This window comes from Numenius arquata, chromosome 8, assembly GCF_964106895.1.
Source record: "Numenius arquata chromosome 8, bNumArq3.hap1.1, whole genome shotgun sequence".
NCBI classification, from domain to species: Eukaryota; Metazoa; Chordata; class Aves; order Charadriiformes; family Scolopacidae; genus Numenius; species Numenius arquata.
The window spans coordinates 15,516,123-15,538,809 of NC_133583.1; the positions used below are offsets into that span (position 1 = coordinate 15,516,123).

The window sequence follows — 22,687 nt, forward strand, 5'->3', positions numbered from 1 at the left end:
ACAGGGATCATTTAAGAACTGCGTAATTCATTGTCACCACATGATATCTGCTGTGATACTTCACAGAATAGAAATAAATGATCCAGATTTAAAAAAAAAAAAAAAAAAAAAAAAAAAAAAAGACAACAAGGTTTTTAAACCTTCAGCATCCATGATTGGTGGTACAAAACTCTCAAAACAGCTCAATTGCTGATAAATAAATATATAAGGTCATTTTTTCCACTAGCTCTCAACACCCTGCAGCTCCCATTCCAATACTGATTTCTGGAAGAATACAAAATAAAGTTGCTTTCACATTGGACCTTATTTTGCACATAGGAGCCCTTTTAAAATCTTTTTTAAAATAGCAGGTATTTCCTAATAATGCACTTGGTTGCAAGCAACTGAAATAAAAAGGAATTTCTAAATAACACATCAAATATAAAAGATTAGACAAATAGAGATTAGGTTTGTTTACATAGCAGCTTTGAAGTGTTATACATGCTACCTTAACATGGGGCATAATTACAAGATTTTTTTCTGCTATTACAGAAGTAATATTTACTGAATGACAGTACTTGGATAGTATTTTTCCCTCTTAATAATATTCAGAGGTCACTGTAGTAGTGTTCCTTACCACTATCATCTGAAGGAAAAAAAGGGGTTGCACTAAAACACAGCTACTTGAAAAATTTAATTCATATAGACGTTTGCTGCAGACCTTCTCTTGTGAAAAGACATTATATCCTTTCTAAGGTTTTACTTAGGATTCTCTATACTTCCGAATATTTTAACTGCGGAAGTAGCTTTCTAGATTTCATTTAATCTACCTGAGTATTCATATACGTACAACCCAAAATTAATCAAAGAATGATCTGTCACAGAACTCTCAATATATTACTTTGATCTATCAGACACTGGCACATGTATATTTTCAAATATTTTGTATCATTAGCCAAGTGAGCTACAGGCTCTCATTAATGACACGCAGAGTGGACAGCCGTGCACACGATTGCCTCCTTTTCAGCACTCTATGCACTTTTATCAAGTCCTTGGATATAAATCAAAATGGAATGGGAATCCATACTGACTGTTATATAATATGAACTATAAAGGAAACTGAATCAAGAAAAATATTTCTGGTTGCCAATTCAGAATAAATGGTTTAACAAAAACCTGACAATTTAAGGCAGAGCCTCACTGGTTACAGGAAACATTTCTGGTCACCAAAGTATGCAGTGTCATGGCCTTTCCTTCCACATCTCTGTCTCACCGCATCGCTTATCCCTGGGTGAGCAAAAGCCTCTCTAAGCCCTCAATCCTCTACTGGGCTTCTGCATCTTCCTGCAGAACCCAGTGGGAAGGTTTTTCACACCTTTTTCATTAGTGCAGCATTACAGATCTCAAAGATTTGATGAAAAGCTGAAAATACTACTGATGCCCAGGCTGATACAGAAAAGCAAGAGACAGAAGATGAAGTCCACGTTCCCAAAGCCCTGCGCTGCATGTACATCCCCATCATTTGACTGAATCTTGTCCCATGTAAACCCAGCTGGTCTTAGCAAACCTTTGTGATTTAAACTGTAATTGAACTGAAATGGTTCCAACCTTTGGCAAATCAAACCTGAGCTAAACTGAAAAATGTACCAGTTCACCTTCCCACACATACACGCACGAGCCAAAGAACCCAACAGCTAATGATGCATCACAACAGGCTACGTGAAAGGAAGCCATGAAAAAAATTCAGATACAACAGTGAAGTTTTATGGAATTGTTCCTACTGCTCCTGCACTGTACGGGTAGCAGTAAAAACAGACCTTGCAGTTTGAAAGGCTATCAAACATTAATTTACTTTTTTTTTGCATTTAGAATTTTAAAAAAGAAGTAGCACAAACTAACTATTCTGAGGGGGAAGTCTTGCAGCAACTGAAGTGGATTCTTAAACATTTGAATGGTCTCAGAAGTACATCTTTAGCACATTAGTGACCTGCTGAAGGTATCTAGTCCTCATTTCTTAAGTAAGAAAAGGGCATTTTACTTAAAATAACTGCTCTGATTCAATGCATTTCTGCAGGTGTGTACTCCTTTATAGTAAAACCATAGTTGCATTGCTACTCAGTGCACATCTAGTACAAAAGATCATGACTGATGAGTTTGAGAGGGGAAAAACTGAAAGGGTCAAAAAAAATTCTTCACACACAAATGAATACAGAGAAAAGAGAAACATGTTTTTCTTTCTGTGCTGAAATATTTACTTACTCACCGGAAGAAAAATTATTCTAGTATTTCATGAGATACCAGTTCCTAGATATTAGTACCTAGTGGGCTAGAAAAATAATTCATGACTTCTTATATAGTTTGTATCGATCCCAATGTGTTGCAATTACATTTTTGTCTCTGTGAAATAAATTTAAACTAAGATTTATCCCCCATCTAAGAAACAGCTAGAGAAGCACAAGGTGAGTAATAGTAGAAACATCTGGTAAGGAGAGCAGATCAGAAATGAAAAGTACTGATTGATATTTTATTGATTCATTCATTAAGATTTCAGTTGTCACATTTTTTCTTTAAAAAAGAAGTTACATACATTTCAGCAATATTCTCCACAGAACAAAAAAGTAAACAATCTACTGACATGTATGTTTCCTTGAAGAGGTAGAAACAAATATGCATGCACATTACATGCTTCACCCTCATAAATCTAATAACCAAATTAAAATTTTGACACACTGAATGTAGACAACACATACATATGCTGGATTTTCTAATGTAACAGTCCTTAACCACAATTTGCTTTGAACATCTCAACACCATTATGAAGGAGGCTGTGAGAAATCTGGGAGAACTACAGAAAACTCAAGCTAGTAATAACCCTAAATCCACAAAATGACATATTAGTGGATATACACAGATGATATCAGAATGAAGAAACTGTATACAAATGTTTGGGGGTTTTTTTGTTGGGTCGTTTCATGGGGTTTTTTGGTTGTTTGGGGGGGGGTGGTGGGTGGGTGTTTGGTTTTGGTTTGGTGTGTTGTTTTTTTTTTTTTAAAAAAAAAGAAGTCCCCAAAGAGATGAAGCACGATGGAAGAAATTCCTTAACCCTCTGGAGGCAAAAATACAAACCCACATGTAATACTGCAACACTTTTATATTGAGGCCAAAAATACCTTTTAATATATTTTAATGACTGAACAGTTATCTATCAATGATTCTCAACATTAGCATGATTAGCAATTTTAACATAATAGTTTATAATGACACTCTCAATACAAATGCCAATATATTTTCATTTGAGTAAACATGCTCTAAGATCATTGCTGTAGCACGTAAATGCTTACGAAGCTGTGGTTATCCTGAAGGGAACTGGAAGTGATCTGTATGTGTTTACATGGAATAAATTATGAACATTGAGTAAGCATTGTTAGAGTTACACCATTAAAGGGTCTGTATTTTAAGAGTATTTAGCTCTACATGTGGAAAGGTGTTTGCATGTGCATGCACAGACCAATCAAGAGCAGCACACAATCTTTAGGTAAAGAACAGTTTTCACATTCTATGGCACAGCTCAGTTGAGGTTCCTCCAGTGAAGAAGTAATCCTTATAACTTTCCCAATAGGTGTAAATATTAGAAAGACTAACTGTCTTATCCAGTATATCACAATGTAGCATGGATGAAAACAGGGCATGAACCAGGAGATGGAACAAATATCACACCCAAAAAAACCCAAAAATGGTCACCAAAACACCAAGTCAATGTTTGGTATTTTCAGTAGTACAAGTATCACAGATAATGTAGAGAAGGCTGAGGGAAGAAAAAGAAATGTCTGTTTCCTCTCAATAACATTTTAAAAAGAAAAATCACTAAGCACTGAGCTATCTCTGAATAGGATAATTTTCTTAACAAATTATACTTTAATTTCAGTGAACTGATATTCCCAGATAAATTCTCATCCAAGTTATGTTGTTACAGAGACAGCAAAGGAAAGAAGAATGAAACAGAATGGATGAGGGAAAAATAGAATCCAAGAGAAAGGTAAGGGAAAATGGAACAGATGGGCAAAAGGTGAAAATAAATGAAAAGAATAACAATTTGAAGGGAAAATATCACGCAAACATTCATAGCATAGAATACCTGTTATAGCTTCTGAGATCTTTACATGTGTTTTGTAAGGGTTTCAGTTTACTTTTCAATGATTCCTTTTCATTACAATCCCATTTTGAAGTTAGAATAAACAAATTCATAAGCATAACAAAGTTGAAACAGTTTCTGAACAACTGAACAGCAGAGGGTCACCAACCTTTATCCATAAATGCTGAATGAAGTTATGTTCCTCTTTCTCTCTCTTCAGCTACCTTGAAGAAGCACATTTCTATTTCATCATTTCTTTTTTATCTTTTTAAGATAAATCAACTGCTACATATAAAATCAGAAATGCTTCCAGAAATTGCTCTTCTCCAAACTGCTACAAATTTTAAGAAAGGATAGAAGAGTCCTCTACCTTAATTATTACTAGTACCAACTAAGTACTGATACTATCTCAGTCTATGATATTAATAGTTTATATTTCATAAGCTTAATATGACAAAATTTCATTTCAAAACAGAAAAAAAAATGCTAAAACAGAAAATTAAAGATCTCCTCTCTCAATTGTAGATGCTCCTTCTTTACTCAGTCCCAGGCTCATGCCTCACTACTACAAAAACAACCAAGCAGCACAGCTTCAGTTCTGTTGGTTAAAAAATGTGAGCTTGTCAGCAGCCCTTCTATGAACATATTCTTCCCAAACTCATTAGATTATGTCTTAACATTTCTTTCAGTACGTTATGTGAGTCTCGCCAGTTTGAGCTGTTACCTATGTATTGTTTGGCACAATGCAGAATTATCATTTTAGGTCTATGAGAATTTCAATACAGAGAACGCCCGATAAAGGCCATCAACACTGACCCTGCTCTGAGCAGTGGGATATCATAGTCTTTTTAAAAAAGCATAAACAAACCTGTAGGAAGCTCTTACATCCCCAGCATCTGAATGCTAGCAACCAACAGCAAAAAAATAGTCCTCAACCCTAACACACTTTTTCATTGTTTTCCTGTTGCATCAGTTTGAGGTTCACCTCCTCTGCAAACTTTGTGTATGTCTTCAAGGTTGATTTGAGATGTGTTTTGTAAATAAAAAAAATAATTAAAAGCCATTCTTATTAAATAAATAGCAAAAAGTCTAAACCCAAGAAAATCCTATTAATATACTGCACTGAAAGTTTGTCTTAAAAAACAGTATGTAAGAAAAAAAACCCAGGAATTTATGTAACTTTAAAAGCCTGTCTCCCAGACTCCTATGTATGGATTTGTAACAGGGATTTCTATGTTAATCAAATGTAAACAAACTTTGTCAATAAAGACAGCAGGTAGGAAAACAACGGAAAATTAATCCCTGTTTTTAAGATCTTATTTTTGTCATATTTTGTAGCAAGTTTTCCGGTACATTACCAAGCAAAACCCAGCAGTACTGGATGTACAGAAAATACTTACAACTACCAATAGTTACACTTCTTCAGGTGACATATTCAGTGCAATTTTAATAACCTTACTATTGATTTGAACGTCTACTTTCCAATCAAAATTTATAGTAATTGAGCTGTGAACATGCCAAAAATATTTCTTAAAGTGTAGCCAGATAACTATTTAAAACATAGCTCAGCAGTTGAGTATATTCCCGAGAGAGACACCAGAACTTATGTTTCAATCATCACAGCAATTTTCTTCACTGGCTTCTTCATGAGAATCCTATGCTGTGCATGTGGGAGCACTCAGTAATAGATTACCAAACTTTAAAAACATTATCCAGGTACCTTCCTATGACTTCCCCATTTTGGGGTTCATTTCAGAAGAGAAAAAGGGATTTCCTTTCCAAGAAACCTGTAAGGCTGCAGGTGCTTTGAAAAATACTGAAAAGGTAGGGCTGTTCTTTGGGAAAGAACAAGATTTATTAGCATTAAGTAAGCTTAGGTAATATTCTGGCATGGGTGGTAATTCTGCTGCAAGTCCTCTTTACTTCCATCAGAGTTCTGGGGTTTGCTTCTTTCACAGTTCATTTAGTGGAGAAGGTAAAGAAGCCAACAGAGAATATTGATGTTGTTCATCAGTATCCTTATTATTTCCTATGCTTGAAAACAGTATCGTATAACATGGCAATGAATACACCGATGTGCAAATAGGCCTCTCGGTCTCACTATTTTATTGCAAATAGCTTTGCACATGTTTGCCGTAACCAACAGAGAAGCAGTGTAGGTATCGGAGACTGATGCTGACCTTGGAGGAATATTTGCTGCCATCAGAAACATGTGAGTTTTTAGGCAGGCCAATGACAACAGACTCACAATTAAACTGGTTTTATCCTTGAGATTTGGGAGGAGTGGCAGGGGGGACACAGACAGTTGTTTCACAAAGCCCAGCAGCATATTTTATTTCCCACTGTGTTCTCCTTAGCTACGAGGTACTTTCTAGGAAATTCTGTCACTACAATTGCTGTTGCTGTGGCTGAGATGCACTGAAAAATATTTAGCTCCTGTTATCTTGATATTAGAGTTCCTAGTGCTTGTAGTTTAAGACAGATATCAATCTTGCAACTAATGACAGAAAAAAAATGACTGGGCTATGACTACTATCAAATTCCACTACAACTCACTAGGCAATGCTCAGTCACAGTAAGTGCTACATCATAGCACAATCAAAGCACAAATTATAAATAAAAGATAAAAATAAATTAAAAGCCTAGCAATTATTGTAAATAACTTCAATTATCCACTTATATTCATTCAAGACTGGCAGATTTTCAGGTTGATCGTTGTTAGAGTGCTAGCTGGTTTTTTGAATCAACATAAAGAGTTCAGCTTGGCAAAGAGCTGGACAAACAGAAATGAAACTGTAGATGGACTAAAGTACATGAAACTCACACATCGCATAAAAGTGGCTAAGACGATCCTGGAGTAATTAGATGCATTTCTAACTTAACTAGGTCAACCCTATATTTAGTTATGGCATCTGGAGATTGCCATGGAATGGAAGGAAGACTGCAGATGAAGAAGGTAACACATTTGTCTTGTACTGAGTTCTGCTGTGCTCGATGCTGTGCAAAGCCAGTATCTCAGCTACAAAATATGCAGATTATCAAATCTGCTCCTACCATGTTATTATGTCTGCCACAGAGCAGAAAGGAATGATGTGCTAAATAAGGTTTTACTCCATGCTTTTAATTCCATATGTCCCAGCCATCAAGGAATCCATTTAACTGCAGACACAACTTAAAGCTGTTTCAGGTCTATCTAAAATGTGATTGGACTGCCTGGGGTACAACAGCACCAGCTCCTCCAGCCACCTCTCCTACCTCAGGGCCAAGAGGAAGTTTCTTCAGCAGTTCACACCAATCATGTATTCATCCAAGGTTGTGTAATTCTCTGGAAATACCTTTATGTCTCTTTTTAATTCCACTTGCAACATGACAACAAAACTCGTAAAGTTTTGCTTTCAATGAATAATTTGCAACTGGTACCTTGCTCTCTTCCACATAAATTTAAAAATCGATTTACAATGTTACTTTGGAAAATACCTTCCAAAATCAAGTTGGTCTGTGTATGCATCTAAATGTGTGTACACATATTTTTATATATATTTATTCAATACTAACCTATAAGTATCACTATGATCCTTAATTCCTATCCCCTGTACTGAAATCACTAGATTAAAACATCTGTTTTATTATCCTATCACACTTTTTACCTGACTGTCACAATCACTATCCTGTTTGGAAAATGTCAGACTTTTTCTGCATTTGAGTACAGTGAGGACTTACACAACATCTGCGCAAAACAGTTTGCCCTCAGCTCTAACAGCTTTCAATGCTATTGCTGGAAGCTTGGCCGATATTGCTGAGGAAAGATTTGGGATAACTGTTTTCATGCAAGTTCACTTAATGCAAAATTCTCCATTGGTAGGATTTATCTCACCTAGCCTCAGCTATTTCAAAGTTAATCATCTCTCTATACAAGTTAACTAAACATCCTTCATATGTAGAGAAAGAAAACTCCAAAGGTGCTGCTTGTCCCATTCTAAAATAGCTTGTGAGATATGGGAAGAACTTTGGAGCTTTTCCTTCACTCTTTTCTTCCTTAGATATTTAACTTTATACGAATGAAGTTAAGGGAGATGAATCCCATGCCATATGTGCAACATAAATGAGCTAAAGAAAAATGGAAATATTCCCATGCTCACTCAATAGGGAAAAGGAGTCTTGAGGCAACACTTTGTCCTGACAGCAGTCCTGGGACTAGTTGAGGTGTTTCTGTTCTGTTTACATTTTGAAGCACCAAGTGAAACCAATTGGCTTTGCTTTGTTCCCTCACCTCTGCACTAAGGTTCAATCCCCCAAGTTAATTCAAATTCAGCTTGCAATTTGTGGTCCAGTTCAACAAAATCAGCTATGATATATGGTCCTTGTTCCAGTTTCCAACCAGATTACTATCACACAACAACAGCAAAAAAACCCTCAAGATTTATTACTCAAAACAAAGGTCAGTTCCAGAGTTTGCAGGGACTTATTTCTGTTGCCTAGCCCAGCACTCAATCACAAGACACTGAGCCTTGTCTTTGCTTTCAAACCAAGACATGAAAACAGTAGGTATTACTCTCTCTCAAGTGAAGTCAATTGGACTGTTGTTTCTCACTTCCCACAGGGTCAGAATTTCAGTTGCCAATAAACTAAAGGGAAACTTTAAAAAAAAAAAAAAAAAAGGCAATCAAACTGAGTTTTCTACTAAAACCTTCACAACTCTCCATTGTAAGCAGAATTCTCTAAGCTCGATATTGAGGCGACTATTATTGCAAAGATGCGAAGAAGTGGTTCATGAGGTAAGGGGGTGGTGTCTTTTCAATACATAGAGACAGTTTAAAATAGGGATACAATGATACTGTAACAAATATTCCATCTCAAAATAACTATCCTGAGAATTTAAACAAATCAGTATTAGCATTGTTATATTTCTATAATTTTACAGCAAAAACATTACACTAAAAAGTTCAAACACTATTATGGATGCAAAGCCAAACTAAGCTAGGAAATGCCAGAATGAAATTGCCTCTAACTTCAGCCCCCATATTCTAATATCATTTTGTCCACACGATGTTCCTTGGTTAGAACGCTGAAAAATACTAAGACCTTTGCAGTCCTCACTGAGAGTGGTGGCAGCTGGTATCCATTTCTATATCTATCAGTAATGGATTTTGCAAGCATTCACTCAAGGCTTAAAAAAATCCAGTGTTACATCTCAGGTTTTGATCTTTTACACTTCAATGTTGCAAGGTACCCAATTCTGCCTTCAAACGTAACCACAGCTTAACTCCTGTTCCTTTCCTATCTGACCATGGCCCTAGACCTACTCCTATTTCTTTCCACATCCTGAGCTCATTAAGTTCATAGTGCGTGTCTCCCAAACTCCAATGCTAAGATTTTTCATACTACCCTCCACCTCTTCTCTAGCGCCTACCAATTATTCTTCATTCTTCTTCGTATCAGCCTTGGCCTCCAACGCTGCCAAGCATGCTCATCACCAGTCCTTTCCAGACCCCTGCCAATACCCGATTCCTCACTCTGCCAACCAGTATTTCCAATTTTCCCTATTCCCTGTACAATCTCATTGATCCCACCCAGAGTATCTTGTACTGTTTAGATTTCTAAATCCCAGCATAGTCCAATCCTGTTCTCTTTATCTCCTTAAACCATTTCATTATTCTCCATTCTCTGTTCTCCTTGTGCCAGTACCTTCACCAGCCTCTCCTAAACCCATCAACGGACTCCCTTAGCTGCTGACCCTTCCATTTTCCAATGTCCTAACACGAACACAGAGAGAGATGAGACAAGAAATCTCTCTCCTAATATCTCCTTAATCTCCCTCCTGAGTCTAGAAGGTGCATTACTGACTGTGCCTCAGGACAGAAAGACTTTGTTTCCCCTGCCTGCTACTGGCTCAAGCCATAAGAGACTAATGGTGCAACTGCAGAAAAGTCTTGTTCAACCACATACTGAAAAATCACAGTGCAAAGAATTTTCAAAGATTTCACTTACAGACTGTTTTGCTCTGATATGTTTCTAACGGCCATATGCCTCTATGTGCAGAGATTCCATATGATAACAACTTGATCCAGCTGGAACAGATTTTCAAAGAAAAATCTTGTGTGAAGGCCACATCCCTGCCAATTTCGAGTTGGTTCCCAAGCATAGGATTGTTATAGAGTCTTAATGAAAAGAACATCAGTATTACTTTTAAAAGAGTAAACCAATGCATTTCCCGCTAGTTTCTTTCTTAGAAGCAGCTGAAGTTCAAAGACAAAATTTCCAGCCTTTTTGGCCTCCTGGACTGTACTTTATCATTCTGAAGACTTGACTGCTGTTGAAGATGCTGGAATTTATTACAAAAGCAACTTTTCAGACTAAGTGATAATTTAGTCTTTTAATAATTTTACGTATTTTGGTATGTCTGGTAAGAAAAAAGGCTACATTGAAGCTCTCTGGTCACACATTTGTCTAGTTGATTAATTCTGGGATCTTATGTCCACACTTAGAAACTAGACATTGGTACCATGTACCTAGAAGGATTTTCTGGTATACTATGAATTATTGCTGAAGTCACAGAATAATATAGGAGTATCACTTTTCCAAAACCATGTTTATATACAGACTTACACGCCTATATATAGGCACAGACTCCATCCCATTTATTCTTTTTTTTTTAATGATTTTTTTTTCATAATAGTCAGTATTTTTTGCTCTATCTTAAGAACAATATTAAACCGTCCTTGTAATTAAAGGAACATTTGCAAATTCCCAAACCCAAAGGAAAGGCTGCATTGCATAGTTAAAACCTTATCTGCTTTACTTTGTAAAAGTAATGAGTTCAAATCCAGTGGGTGTTTTGTTTTTTATTAAGTCTGGTAACTTGTATTGTCCTAGCAACTAAAAGATTTATATACTTTCACCTCTTAATTAGTTTTTATCAACTGAAATGGTCAGCATTTAATTATCATATGTAGCTTTATTTGGAAAACAAAATAAAATATGGAACACAGCACCTCATCTCCATTGTTTCACACACCACTAGATCTTGCTATGACGTAGGGAACTCATTTCATAGAACACTCCCATTTTTCTTAATAATTTTTTCTCTTGACTGTCAAAATACTTCTAAAATGCACTTGGGGAACAATAGCAGGCTTCACATAGCTCACTAACACCTGCAGGTTCAAAAAGTGACAACAGAAGACTGCAACCAAGCTGACAAAAACTAATACTTTATGTTTTCAGAGGCAGTGACTGAAATATAAAAATAGGTTTTCATTTATTTTGGATTGTAGGAGAGTAGTGAACCACCCCATGCTGCTGGCAAGGCTGAATGATTCCCTCGCCCACTACCACAGGCTCTTCAGCCATACATTCATCTACAAACATCAAGTGTACTCCAATCTTCAAAGCCCTAACAAGCACAAAAGCACTAAGGTCCCTTATGTTGCTACTAGCAGCTTTAAATCCCAGTCAACTCCAGTCCTGAGAAACATGTGCAAAACACTTTTTTTCCCTAACAAGCAATGAAGCCCCAAAGACCTGTAACTGCTGATGCTCCTTACCTTCTCTGTTTTCCCAGTCTACAACCCACACACTAATGTAGGAGAATCACAAAAATGAGACATGCAAAGGAGAAAGGAAAAATCTAAGCTAGCTCTTTGGTTCCATATGGAGACAGATTTCCCTTTTATTAAATCCTTATTCCGTGAAATTGCCTACACTTTGCAGGCTGAAGCCTCTGTGAACACCTTGACTTTGTACACTCCAATAAATCTATACCAGCTGCTGGCAATAGCATGGCCAAAGCCAGGTATGAGAATGGGTGACAGTTCCTCCAGCTCAGGGTTTGTGGGGTGACAGCAGGAGACTGCTTTAAACAAACACGTTGGGCCAGCCCGAGACGTTACTTTCATATAACCCCACTGACACCAGTGGAAGGGGTTTATGATAGACCTGGTGTGTTTGTGCAATGTTATGCCGTGAAATTTCTCATCCATTGGTTATTAAATCTGTTGGGCAATCTCTATTAAAGACTCAGGTGTTAGACTCGGATTTAATAATGTCTTTCATTCCCATTCAGCAGTTACAACGCATTCCAGAGTAATAAAATGAATAAATTGATTTGTAGTATACGCCTTGAAAAATATGTAACACTACTGAAATAAAGATAAAATGAAATACATTTTCTACAACAAAAACATTATAATTATTGTTTTTACTACACCAGGATACAAAGATGAGTCAAACATGCTCAGTAATTAGGCTTTCATCATAGACCCTTGAAAAAATAAACACTGAATTAAAATGAAGAACACTTCTGTGTAACACTAAAATGGCTCAGAATGTGTTCTCACTAACTGAATTTTTCCTGTTTCTGATAGACAACATAGTCCATGTAAGTCCATAAACTATATAAGACTTCCATTATATAAGTAGCAATAAATAGTAATAAAAATTGCAAAAAAAGGCAGAGCAATGACTTCTTGCATCAGAAAATTTCTCAGTGGTCTACTCTAACTATTGGTAGAAGATCAGAAATAAAAATTGACTGAAAAGCCTTAGGAGAAAGATTCAGTGTAATTATAGAGAAACTATACAAAGCTAGTGCATATATAATAAACACAAATATTCATAAAAGAATCAGCTCAGTTTACACTCTTCTTTCCATGGTTCTGTACAATCTTCAATTGCCTACGAGAAATTTGCCTACCACACTTTCAAATTCCAACAGACCGGTAAGTTCTCCTGAGAAGAACTAAGAAATTTCACTTTTAACTGAAGAACAGAAGGTCATTAACAAATGTTGGCATGTTACTAACTATCCCAAGCTTTCTAGACTACTCAGATATTTCTAGAACTAATAAGAACACTTGCTTTAGTACAGGTCTGACAGAGCCCTACCAAAAAGCCCATCCTCACTGCACAGAGAGCAGCCAGGCATCTCTTCAGCATTTGACTGTGAGGAGGTTCCAGTACAACGTTACCTGAGTGCACAGGATTTTTCCAAGTTTTGGATCAGTTTTTAAAGACACAGCTTTTTGCATTCAAAGCCCACCCGTGGTGACTGCAGGGCTGCTGCAAGTGGCCTAGAAGGAGTGGGGTTTGATGCAGACACTGCCGCTGGGTGAGGGACAACAAAGCTGACTGGGGCCTCGGTGAGGTAGCAAGTGATATAGATATGTGCCCTCAGCTGTGACTGCTACCCAAGTGAGGTGTATGCAGTTGTATATGGTATCACTGTCCTCAGCTCTCCCCAAAAACATGCTGCAAGTTTTACCTGTAACCATAAAGACAATAATAGGTTAATATAAAATTTTGGTTACTTTCTAGTCAATGGTTTAATATAGTATCACAGCTTTTTAAGTGTCTGTATAGATATGAATAAAGGTAGTTAAACACAATTGGAGTCTTTCTAAAATGAATAAAATCTTTTTGCTTGATACCCTCTCCAACCTGAAAAAAACAAACAAACAAACAAAAAACCACCCCAAAACCAACTCAAAATTTAAACCAAGTCAATATTTAAAATACTAAATATATAGCCAAATTTTTTGCAGCTCTTTAGCAAAGGTTATCATGCATCATGAGATACTTTTTTTTTTTTTTACACTAATTTTTAAGGAAACGAGCTGTACCTCGCTGGGATCCACCTGAACACTTGGAAAGGAAAATCAATTACTGTAGCATGAATTCTTATGCAAGTGGATTATTTCTATGCATTTCATCATGTTGATTGATGAACACAGCAACCTCCTGATCTAATGTGCCAGATCCTAATAACATCTCTAAAACCTGAAATACTTAAAGCACTACTGAATCTGAAACATAAGTAGCTCTTGCTCATTAGCAGTCTACTTGTGAAGTGCTCTTTCCCCATCACTGCTCTCTTCCAAGACTTTTTATTTAACATTCTATGTCAAAATAAAATATAACTATAGCTATGCCACCCTTAAACTTTCAAATATCAGGTTCTTCCCCTCTATGTCTACTTAACAAGTAATTTTTATGATCTAGTGTAGCTAGGAATAAATTATGGTTGCCATACATAACATTTTCTAGACAGCACAGAATTTTGGGGACAAATACTGCCACCTTTTGGCAATAGTCTATAACAAAAAAAATGCCTGTTTCCTTATGCAAATTAATACTGCTCTAGTAAACATTTTTATTGTATTATTTTAGCAACTTATATCCAGCAAACAAACTGAAGAACAAAACATAGGGTACAACTGAAGCCAAACTGAAACAAACTCTACATTTAGGATTGCTATATACAAGGTTTCTTAGTACAAATCAGAGCTAGACTTTTTTCCCTGGAGGACGTTATGAGTAGGTAGCCCTGGCACACAATGTTGAATATTACACAGGAAAATTCATTTGCTTAAAGATAAAAAGATGAAGGAAGGCACATATGAATTCTTTTATGCACAATTTTCTTTTCCATGCAGCACTGATTAACCTCTGAGTAGGTCTGCTCTATGCCTTAGCAGAAGACCTAAAGAAAAATTATTAAATAATTTTAAAAAATATATTGTAATACAAATAATATATTGCAAATCCTAGCTCTGGTATTTCCTGCATTTTCACTGCTTGACCTTGGAAACAATGATTTTCATTTGGGATTTTGAGTTATTTTAATTTTTTTTTAATAGCTGAGATAAAAAGGGGTAAAAACAAATTCCGTCATACAGCAGGACAGTTAACACTGGCATGGTTTCAACAAAAAGATCTTTACAGCTGGTCATGTACCTGATGGAAAAAAACATCAGGGATGATTGAGTTACCATCCCTGGAGATATTTAAGATGTGCAGATGTGACACTTAAGGACATGCTTTAGTGGTGGACTTGGCAGTGTTAGGTTAACAGTTGGACTTGATGATCTTGAGGGTCTTTTTCAACCTAAATGATTCTATGACTCTACATTGTTCTTTTCTCATTGGAGCAAAGTAACTGTAACAGCAAGACTGGGGCAGACTCAGAAAAGGAAAGGACAAAACAGATTTCCTAGTTTATGGATTTCCTAGCCATTTGCTGATGGCAGAGGAAAAAATCAGGAGTTACACTGCATTCTCGCTAGAATTGTTTCATAATACTTAAAGGTGTGCACATGAATGTGCAGGTGTACCCTGAAATGACATCAGTACCACATCTAAGCATACCCTTATTGCCAAAGAAAATCCTCAAAAGTTATTATTGGGACCAAAAGAGCTACTGGTGACCAGCCTAACTCACAACTACCACCTTGATACAGCAAGGCAAAAGACTTACGGTAATAAAGAAATTAAGAAGGCACATAAGCCTTTGGCTTCCTTCTGAGAAATGCAAAAAAATACAGGCAGAATTCTCCTTTACAGGCAACCTAAAACGTGGACAGAAATTCTTGGGGGATAACTAGGAAACGGTTTGAGGCTTTAGAAGGGTACACAGGGGTCTCAGAAAATACTGGTAGCAAATGAACAAACCACCCCATGTGTATGAAATATGCTGAGAGGTCCAAAAAAGGTAAGAAATACACAGGACAAAGGAAGGGCCAAAACAGGACACGAGAGGGGCTAAGGAAACTTTTAAAAGTTGGTAAGTCAGCGGCATCAAGAAAAAAAATTAACATTGTTATTATTTTTATTTTCACAAGATACTGTAAAAGCCAGAACTTGCAGAGAAGAGCAGAGAAGATGAACTAAGATAATAATAATAATAAAGCAAGACTAATTTGTAAGGATATCAATATGTGAAGAAATCATATTAGTAAGTTAAAGAATGAACACAGAAAAGTAGATATATTCTTGTTAAAACAAATGCAATTATAGAAAGATCAAGAGTATTTTACTGAGCTCCTCAATGCTGAAATTCACAAAAGCAAACAACAATCGGCCTTTTTCCAGACAGCTGAGCCTTTTGTAGAAGAATGAAATTGTGAAGAGCTTCAAGAGGCAATCAGAATACTGAGGGGTAACAAAAGCACCAGGTGTGAGTAATCTTGCCACTGAATTATCAAGAACAAGAAGGGAAAAGGAAGTCAAATGCTTTATAGGGCTATTTGGTTGATTCGAGTTTGGGGGAAATTCTCAAGCATAAAAAGAAGTGATACATGCTGTATTCCGGTTTTAAAACTTAGAAAATTAATCTACTCATTTTGCATAAAACTAATCTCATACTGGAGAATAGCATTTGGAATCTTTAGCTTTAAATGCTATTTTGAAAATCGGTTACACTACACCAGTATGTTAAATATGTATGTATATCTTCTACAAATGTTGGAGGGATTTTTGGTTGTTTTATTGTTGTTGTGGTTGCTGTTGTTTTTAATTGTATTAAACACACATAATTTATCTAAATGGGAACTTTAACAGAACTCTACTTCTGATTTTAAGAACCTGTACTGAAAGCAAGTGACTAACCTCATACCATATGGAATTTCATTGATTTAACGTAATTTCAGCAGTATAACTCTGCTTTTACTAGTGGGAGTTATGAAAGCAGATGAAGGGTAGCAGAGCACAGCAGAGCCTACTACCTGTCTGGCACCATAACCATCCTGCACAGATGGAAGAGGGATACGGTACAGGCTTCCAGGCTTCCACATCACACAATTCACAGCTCTTTGGAGCAGTATGACAGTACATACTGCTTAAAAAGTATTTTGCTACTGTCAGCAGGACTTCCATATGGAGATTGCCGTGTTCCCAATGCACATATTACACCACTTGCTGAAGAATGTGCCATTTACAGTCTTTTCAGAATCATGTCCTGGTGGTCAGGCTTAATGTCTTTAATATCCTTCCCCTGATAGTTTTCAGCTGACTGAGGAATTTTTTAGGACTCTTAGATGTAAAGGCTAGGCATAGGGGTGTAAGAACAGTATCATTATCTTGGCAGCCTCTGATTTTCTGTTGGTGTTGAGGTTTTGGAGTTTGGTTTTTTTGGTTGGGTTTTTCGTTGTTGTTTTGGCTTGCAGGGGCAGAAGGTGAGGGTTTCCACATGCTGCTTAGTCTGATTCTCATGAGTTATCTAAGCCTCTTTTTTTCCCAGTGGGTGTTTGGACTGTTTGAAAATTATATTCAAATAAAAATACATATGCAAGATGTTTTCCATGGATCTTTAAGAAGTATGAATAATGGTTAAGTCATAAATTAGTAAAAATTGCAAGGTCAATTTTATGACACAAACGTGTAACAGACCATGTAAATGGTAATTAAATCCTCAGTTTTTGGAAGCTGTGATATTGCTTTCTTCTTCAGACATTCAATAGGGATTTCCAGAAGCAGACACTGAAACCCAGAGATCTCTACTAATATATCTAGGAAAATATTTCAGTTCTTTATTAACGCAGTCAAACAGCGTTTGACAAATGATAAGCCCTTATACAGTAATACAACAATATAGCACTAGTAAGTGCAGTAAGGGAACACTCCCATGTATGGTATTGATATATTAATTCAGATCACATTTTGATACAAAGGTTGTACTGACGCTTTACTATCTGATGAGATAAGGTGCATGGAAGAATAGCATAATGTCTTAATTATACTTTATATACGTGTGTTGTATATATTAACTTTTAACATCTGCAAAAAGCACAGTCACAGGAAATTGCAACTCCGACCCGTTCGCCCCCTACCCCATTTATGCAGGCATCAGAGAGAGATCAGCTTGATGACCTCCAAAGTAAGAAAGTTATTGTCCCACAGAATTTTACCAGGCAGGTACTTTGTCTTTAATTCTACTTTCTTGTTCTTATAAAGTGAATCAATTCAACAAAACCATCTTAAAAGAACGACTTTGAGGAAGACAGGTAGGATAGAACCTAAGAGAAAGTCCCAATATGATGATTTTGAATATTTTCAGTCTCATTCTTATAAGCACTTTCACAGATAATACTTCCATTTATGCAGACTCTACTGGTTTGGGCTAGTTTCCCAAATAATTTACATTGTGATACAGGTTTGTACTGTTTTTAAAATTATTTTATCTCCATTTCAAAAGACTGCAGAAAAACTAAAGAAAACTTTGCCACATTAGGTGAGCCAACATAGTAACAACATTGTTTTGTTTATGACTCCCATCTCTATTTTGCTTTATGTTTACATTTTTTTCTGATGCATATCAAAGGACATGCTAATGATAAGCCATAGTGGCAGTGACAGATAACACTTTAAAGGTGAAATGCATAATTCTCTAATAACCTTGGCAGCATAGTCACCTTCCCTGAAACACACAACACAAAGCCACTTTTTCTGCATCATATTACTCAACCTCAGACATTAAGAAATGAATCTAAGATTTTGGTCTTTTTTCTGTTTCAGTTTCAATACATCTAGAGCTACAAATTATTTGTAAGTGTTGCTTCTTCAGAATAGATAGTATTTTGTTTCAGGTTCTGTTCCTACTGTTAAAAGGATAAAAAAGATACCTTTAGCACTGTAAGACAGCTAATTGTTTTCTGCAGTTATACTGATAAAGCTGTACAAAAATAGCTGTTCAGCCACCTTCAATTTAAGTATTGAATTCTCGAGTTTTGCGTGGCAATTGCTATATTCATATACTGTTTATGCATAAAGATCAAACCTTGAAAAATTATGTAGTTTGCTCTGCTGAGATGTCTAACTATTTACATCCCCAAAGTAGTTTGGAATCATTCACTTCTCAGATCATTTACCAGATTTTACACAGATTTCTTCCACCTCAATTAATATTGCCTAAAACATTACAAACTGTGAAATTCTTTCACATTAAAGAGAAAACAAATATTAGAAACATTTCCAAACAACGTGCACCTAGCAACTATCACCTTTACATTACAACATGAAACACTATACTCTCTTCATTTTGCAACCAGAAAGCATATTTTATTCAGTCTATTTTGTCTTTGCACACTATTGTAGGTAAATGTTTTAAAAAGCTTTTCTCTAAAAATTCTAGTGCAGAGGAGCCCTGTGTTTTCAAGCCATGTATTAATATTATTACAGTGCACCTGCAAGAATGAGAAGTTTACATATACTGACCAATTTGTGTTTAAAAAAACCAAAACACTACAGAAGATGGTAATAGGTAGCAAAATAGCTTAATTTCTAATATGAATAGGCTCGAATCGCACACTTCAAACCCAAATCAGGATATTATAGTATATCTGACACCATACAGGAGCGGCAGCAGGTTAAGTTCCAGCAGCACACTACCCTCCCACTTGTCACAAATACACCGTTTTCCTCTTCCCAAAAGACGATACACACACAAGTTTCTTTTTGATTTTAGTAATATTACTGGAGTTGAAGCTGCTTTTTAGCTGTTACTTTTCAGTCGTTCATATGCTTTTCTTACCTACACATTAACACTGCACACAGTGGAGAGAGCAAGGACAAAGGAACGTGCTTTGTACTTGGAGTGGACAAAAGGAAAATTTGAGGCTATTTGCCATGCGTTCCTGGCAGAGTTCATTCTGCTCTTGTGAAAGGTAAACCTACCTCCCACTGGCTTTTATTGTGGAAAGCTCCACTGCATGACAGAAATGAAGCCATTAATGATGCTTTTCATACTGGAATTGCATATTCGTTCACATCCATTTGCAAATCTCCAATGGCTACTTGAAAGCTATTTTTCCTGAGTCCCCGAGTGTGGAATTCACTCAGGGATCTCTCCGGAATGGTATCTGGCAGAACCCAGATTTCTCCATCCCAGGAGTTTAGAAGGCAAGTAGTAAGTGGTCAGTATCAGCTACAAGACTACGAGACACAGTCTTTCAAAAAGTTCAAATTCATCTTTTGTCCAAATGAGGATTTAGAAGTTTGGGAACACCAGACAAAACACCACCAAGAACCCCGTTGGGTTCAAGAGAACGAGTTTTCCTGTATGAAAATTCATTCTGTTTCAGTCAAGTTCCCAGAACAAACTCCTTCACTTTGTTCACACTACCAATCACAAGTCTGCTCAGGAAAGCCAAACATAAAATCACTTTTTTTTTTTTTTTTTTTAAATTCCAAACTTATGTAGGGTTACAGCAAAGGCATTTGCCTGACGCATTAGCAGACTGCTCTGTATCACCAGGGCTGTGCAGCTCCTGGACACGACAGAGTTGAGGATACAGATGCTGCCAAGCCTTTTTGGAGAACTCTGTGTTGTCGGGGTTGTTTTACTTCATTTATTTTGGTTCCCTAAGGAGGTAATAAGTAAATAAATAGATAAAGAATTCAGAATATTTTCTGTGAGCTACCAGGATAAAATAATCATCTGCACACATGCTTTAACAGCACTGAAAGGAGCCAGTTCTGTCCGAGACATAGAAATCATTCCAATTTCAATTTCACGTCAAGTGTTAATGGAGGACCTCAAGGTGTCTGTGACCCAGCCAGCACTGCTCGGATTTCAGAGCGATTTGCCTTCCATGGAGGCTCCCTTTCACAGTCACTTGTTGTAAATCTCTCATGCAGAATACAGGTTTGGGGTCTTCAAAGCTAATTAATTCTGTCCTTTATTCTGAGAGAAAAATCACTAAGCTTACTGTCTCTGCAGCCTGACTACGGATACTGGCAAACGAAACAAAATCAAACAAGCTGTTCCTTCAGGTAGCAGAGAAGGCGCACCGTGGAGGGGGAAGGTTTAGAAATAGTAAACCTTGCTCAATAAAACATAATTAATGTCACAAGTACATCTTCTGCAGCTGTATTCATGGAATTACCGGCAACCAGCTAAGGAGTGTGTGCAGAGATCTGTAGATCCTTGCCGGGTATAAGAGGGCTGATATCAGCCAGAGGAGAGTTACAGAGATGGAAGAGCCCACTGCTCACAAGCCTCCCTTCACAGAAGGCAGCCACCTAAGGAAAGCAGCATGGCTATGGGAGGGAATGCTAATTCTGGGCTGGTTTATTATCTGCTTGAAGTAATGAAATGCGGGAGGGTGGCACTTCATCCTTGAGGTTTAAGGTTTATTTTCAAATCCAAAGAAAATGAAGTTCAGGGATACTGTGAACTCAGACTGACAGATTTCACGCAGCTTACCCCAAAATTAATAAATGCCTTGGTGGTATTCCTTTCTTTCTTTTTTAATTAAGTGATTTCCAGATAGAGTAGATTGGAGTATTAAAATTAAAGGCTACACCAGATCTTACTTCTAGTTTTGCTGTTCTGCAACTCCAGTGAGAATTTTACCATTTCTAGAAGCTCTCTATATTTTCACTTAGTTTTTGTCTGGTTCTGAGGCAAATTTGATGCCAATTCCAGAAGATGGGGAAAGTGCTATACTGAATTAATTTCAGCCGCAATTCCTATTTCAAAGTATCCCTTTGAAGGTAGCACATGCAGCAGATTTGATAGTCTCAGAACATATGCATCACTGCATATCTACTTTGCCTGACAGGTTAAGTGAGATATTTAAGTATTCTCTCTTGATTGCAGTATTCCACATTTCACCTAAGTCCCACAAAATCCTTTGCTGTCAACATTTCCCTGCTATATCACACAGTACTTATCATGACACATTCTGAATTATAAGGAACATCCATAGAGCAGAAATACTAGGTATGCCCTATGGCAAAAGTCCGATTAATTGCTAAAACAAGAAAAAGATCCAAAACACTGCCTGGGGACCACTTTACAACGGTATCTCTTGCAATCGTCAAAGGCAGGTTTCTAGGGGGAAAAAAAATAGTCCTTTATGAACCCTTGAAACCATCAGTACAAGAGCTGCATATACATCAAAAATACAGAAAAGGAAATAGCCCTCAGGTTTAAAAACAGAGCTTAATAAAAACAAAAAAGCACAAAGCTGACTTTTGACAAAAATTAAACTCAATTAAAAACTTGTCAGGTTTCCTGTGTGTGCAAGAAGAGAACGGCATTTCTAGAAAAAATGAGACCTCTGAATACATGACAGCCAACCAGTGGGGGCTCTCATCCAAAGACCTGGGAAGCTGCATTTATATACTTGTATTTGGGAATTATGGATCCCAGATTGGAGTTGACCTTAAAAAACGCCCTCTCTGCAACAGAAATTGATGAGCTCTAAATTTTTCTTACTTCATTTTAGTTTAATTAGCTTTCTGCATAGAAATCTATCTCCTTAGTAGCAAGCTGACGAATCTGGGCTTTTCAGGCTGTAACTACTCCAGAGCTAGACTACCCCTCCTACACCTGAGAGCAGGTATGTGCGCTCAGATCAGGGGGTCCATCTAGACCAGCATTCAGTCTCAGAAGTGGCCAAATGAAGAAATCCAAGGAAGCACAAAATAAGAATGTAAATATATATGATAATGCTTTGGGGTACCCTGCCAAGCTTCCAGTCAGCAGCTCTGGGACTTCAAGAGAATTGAGCACCCCCCTTAGGCATTGCACTGGAAAACAGAGCAGCTGCTTGTCTCCAATTCCTCCTACCATTTATGATGCTACTGACTCCTTTTATATACCCCATCCCTCAGTTCTCTTTTTTCCAGACTGAGGAATCCACATGTATGTAATCCACTTGCAATACAGTCATTCAAACCCACAATTGCCTTTGCTTCCCTTCTCTGAACTTAAGTTCATTATTGCCTTCCTAAGACAGAAAGGCCCAATCCATTCACTGCTGAAGGTGCAGAGGAGCTGTAAATTACGGTTTTCCTTGG

At 36.9% G+C, this 22,687-nt stretch overlaps 1 protein-coding gene across 1 annotated transcript in view; it reads right to left on the minus strand.

Annotated features, from left to right (window-relative positions):
• The window catches only part of CACNA2D3 (calcium voltage-gated channel auxiliary subunit alpha2delta 3), a 456,710-nt gene that overhangs the window by 317,944 nt on the left and 116,079 nt on the right, over positions 1–22,687 (minus strand). The window lies entirely within an intron of this gene.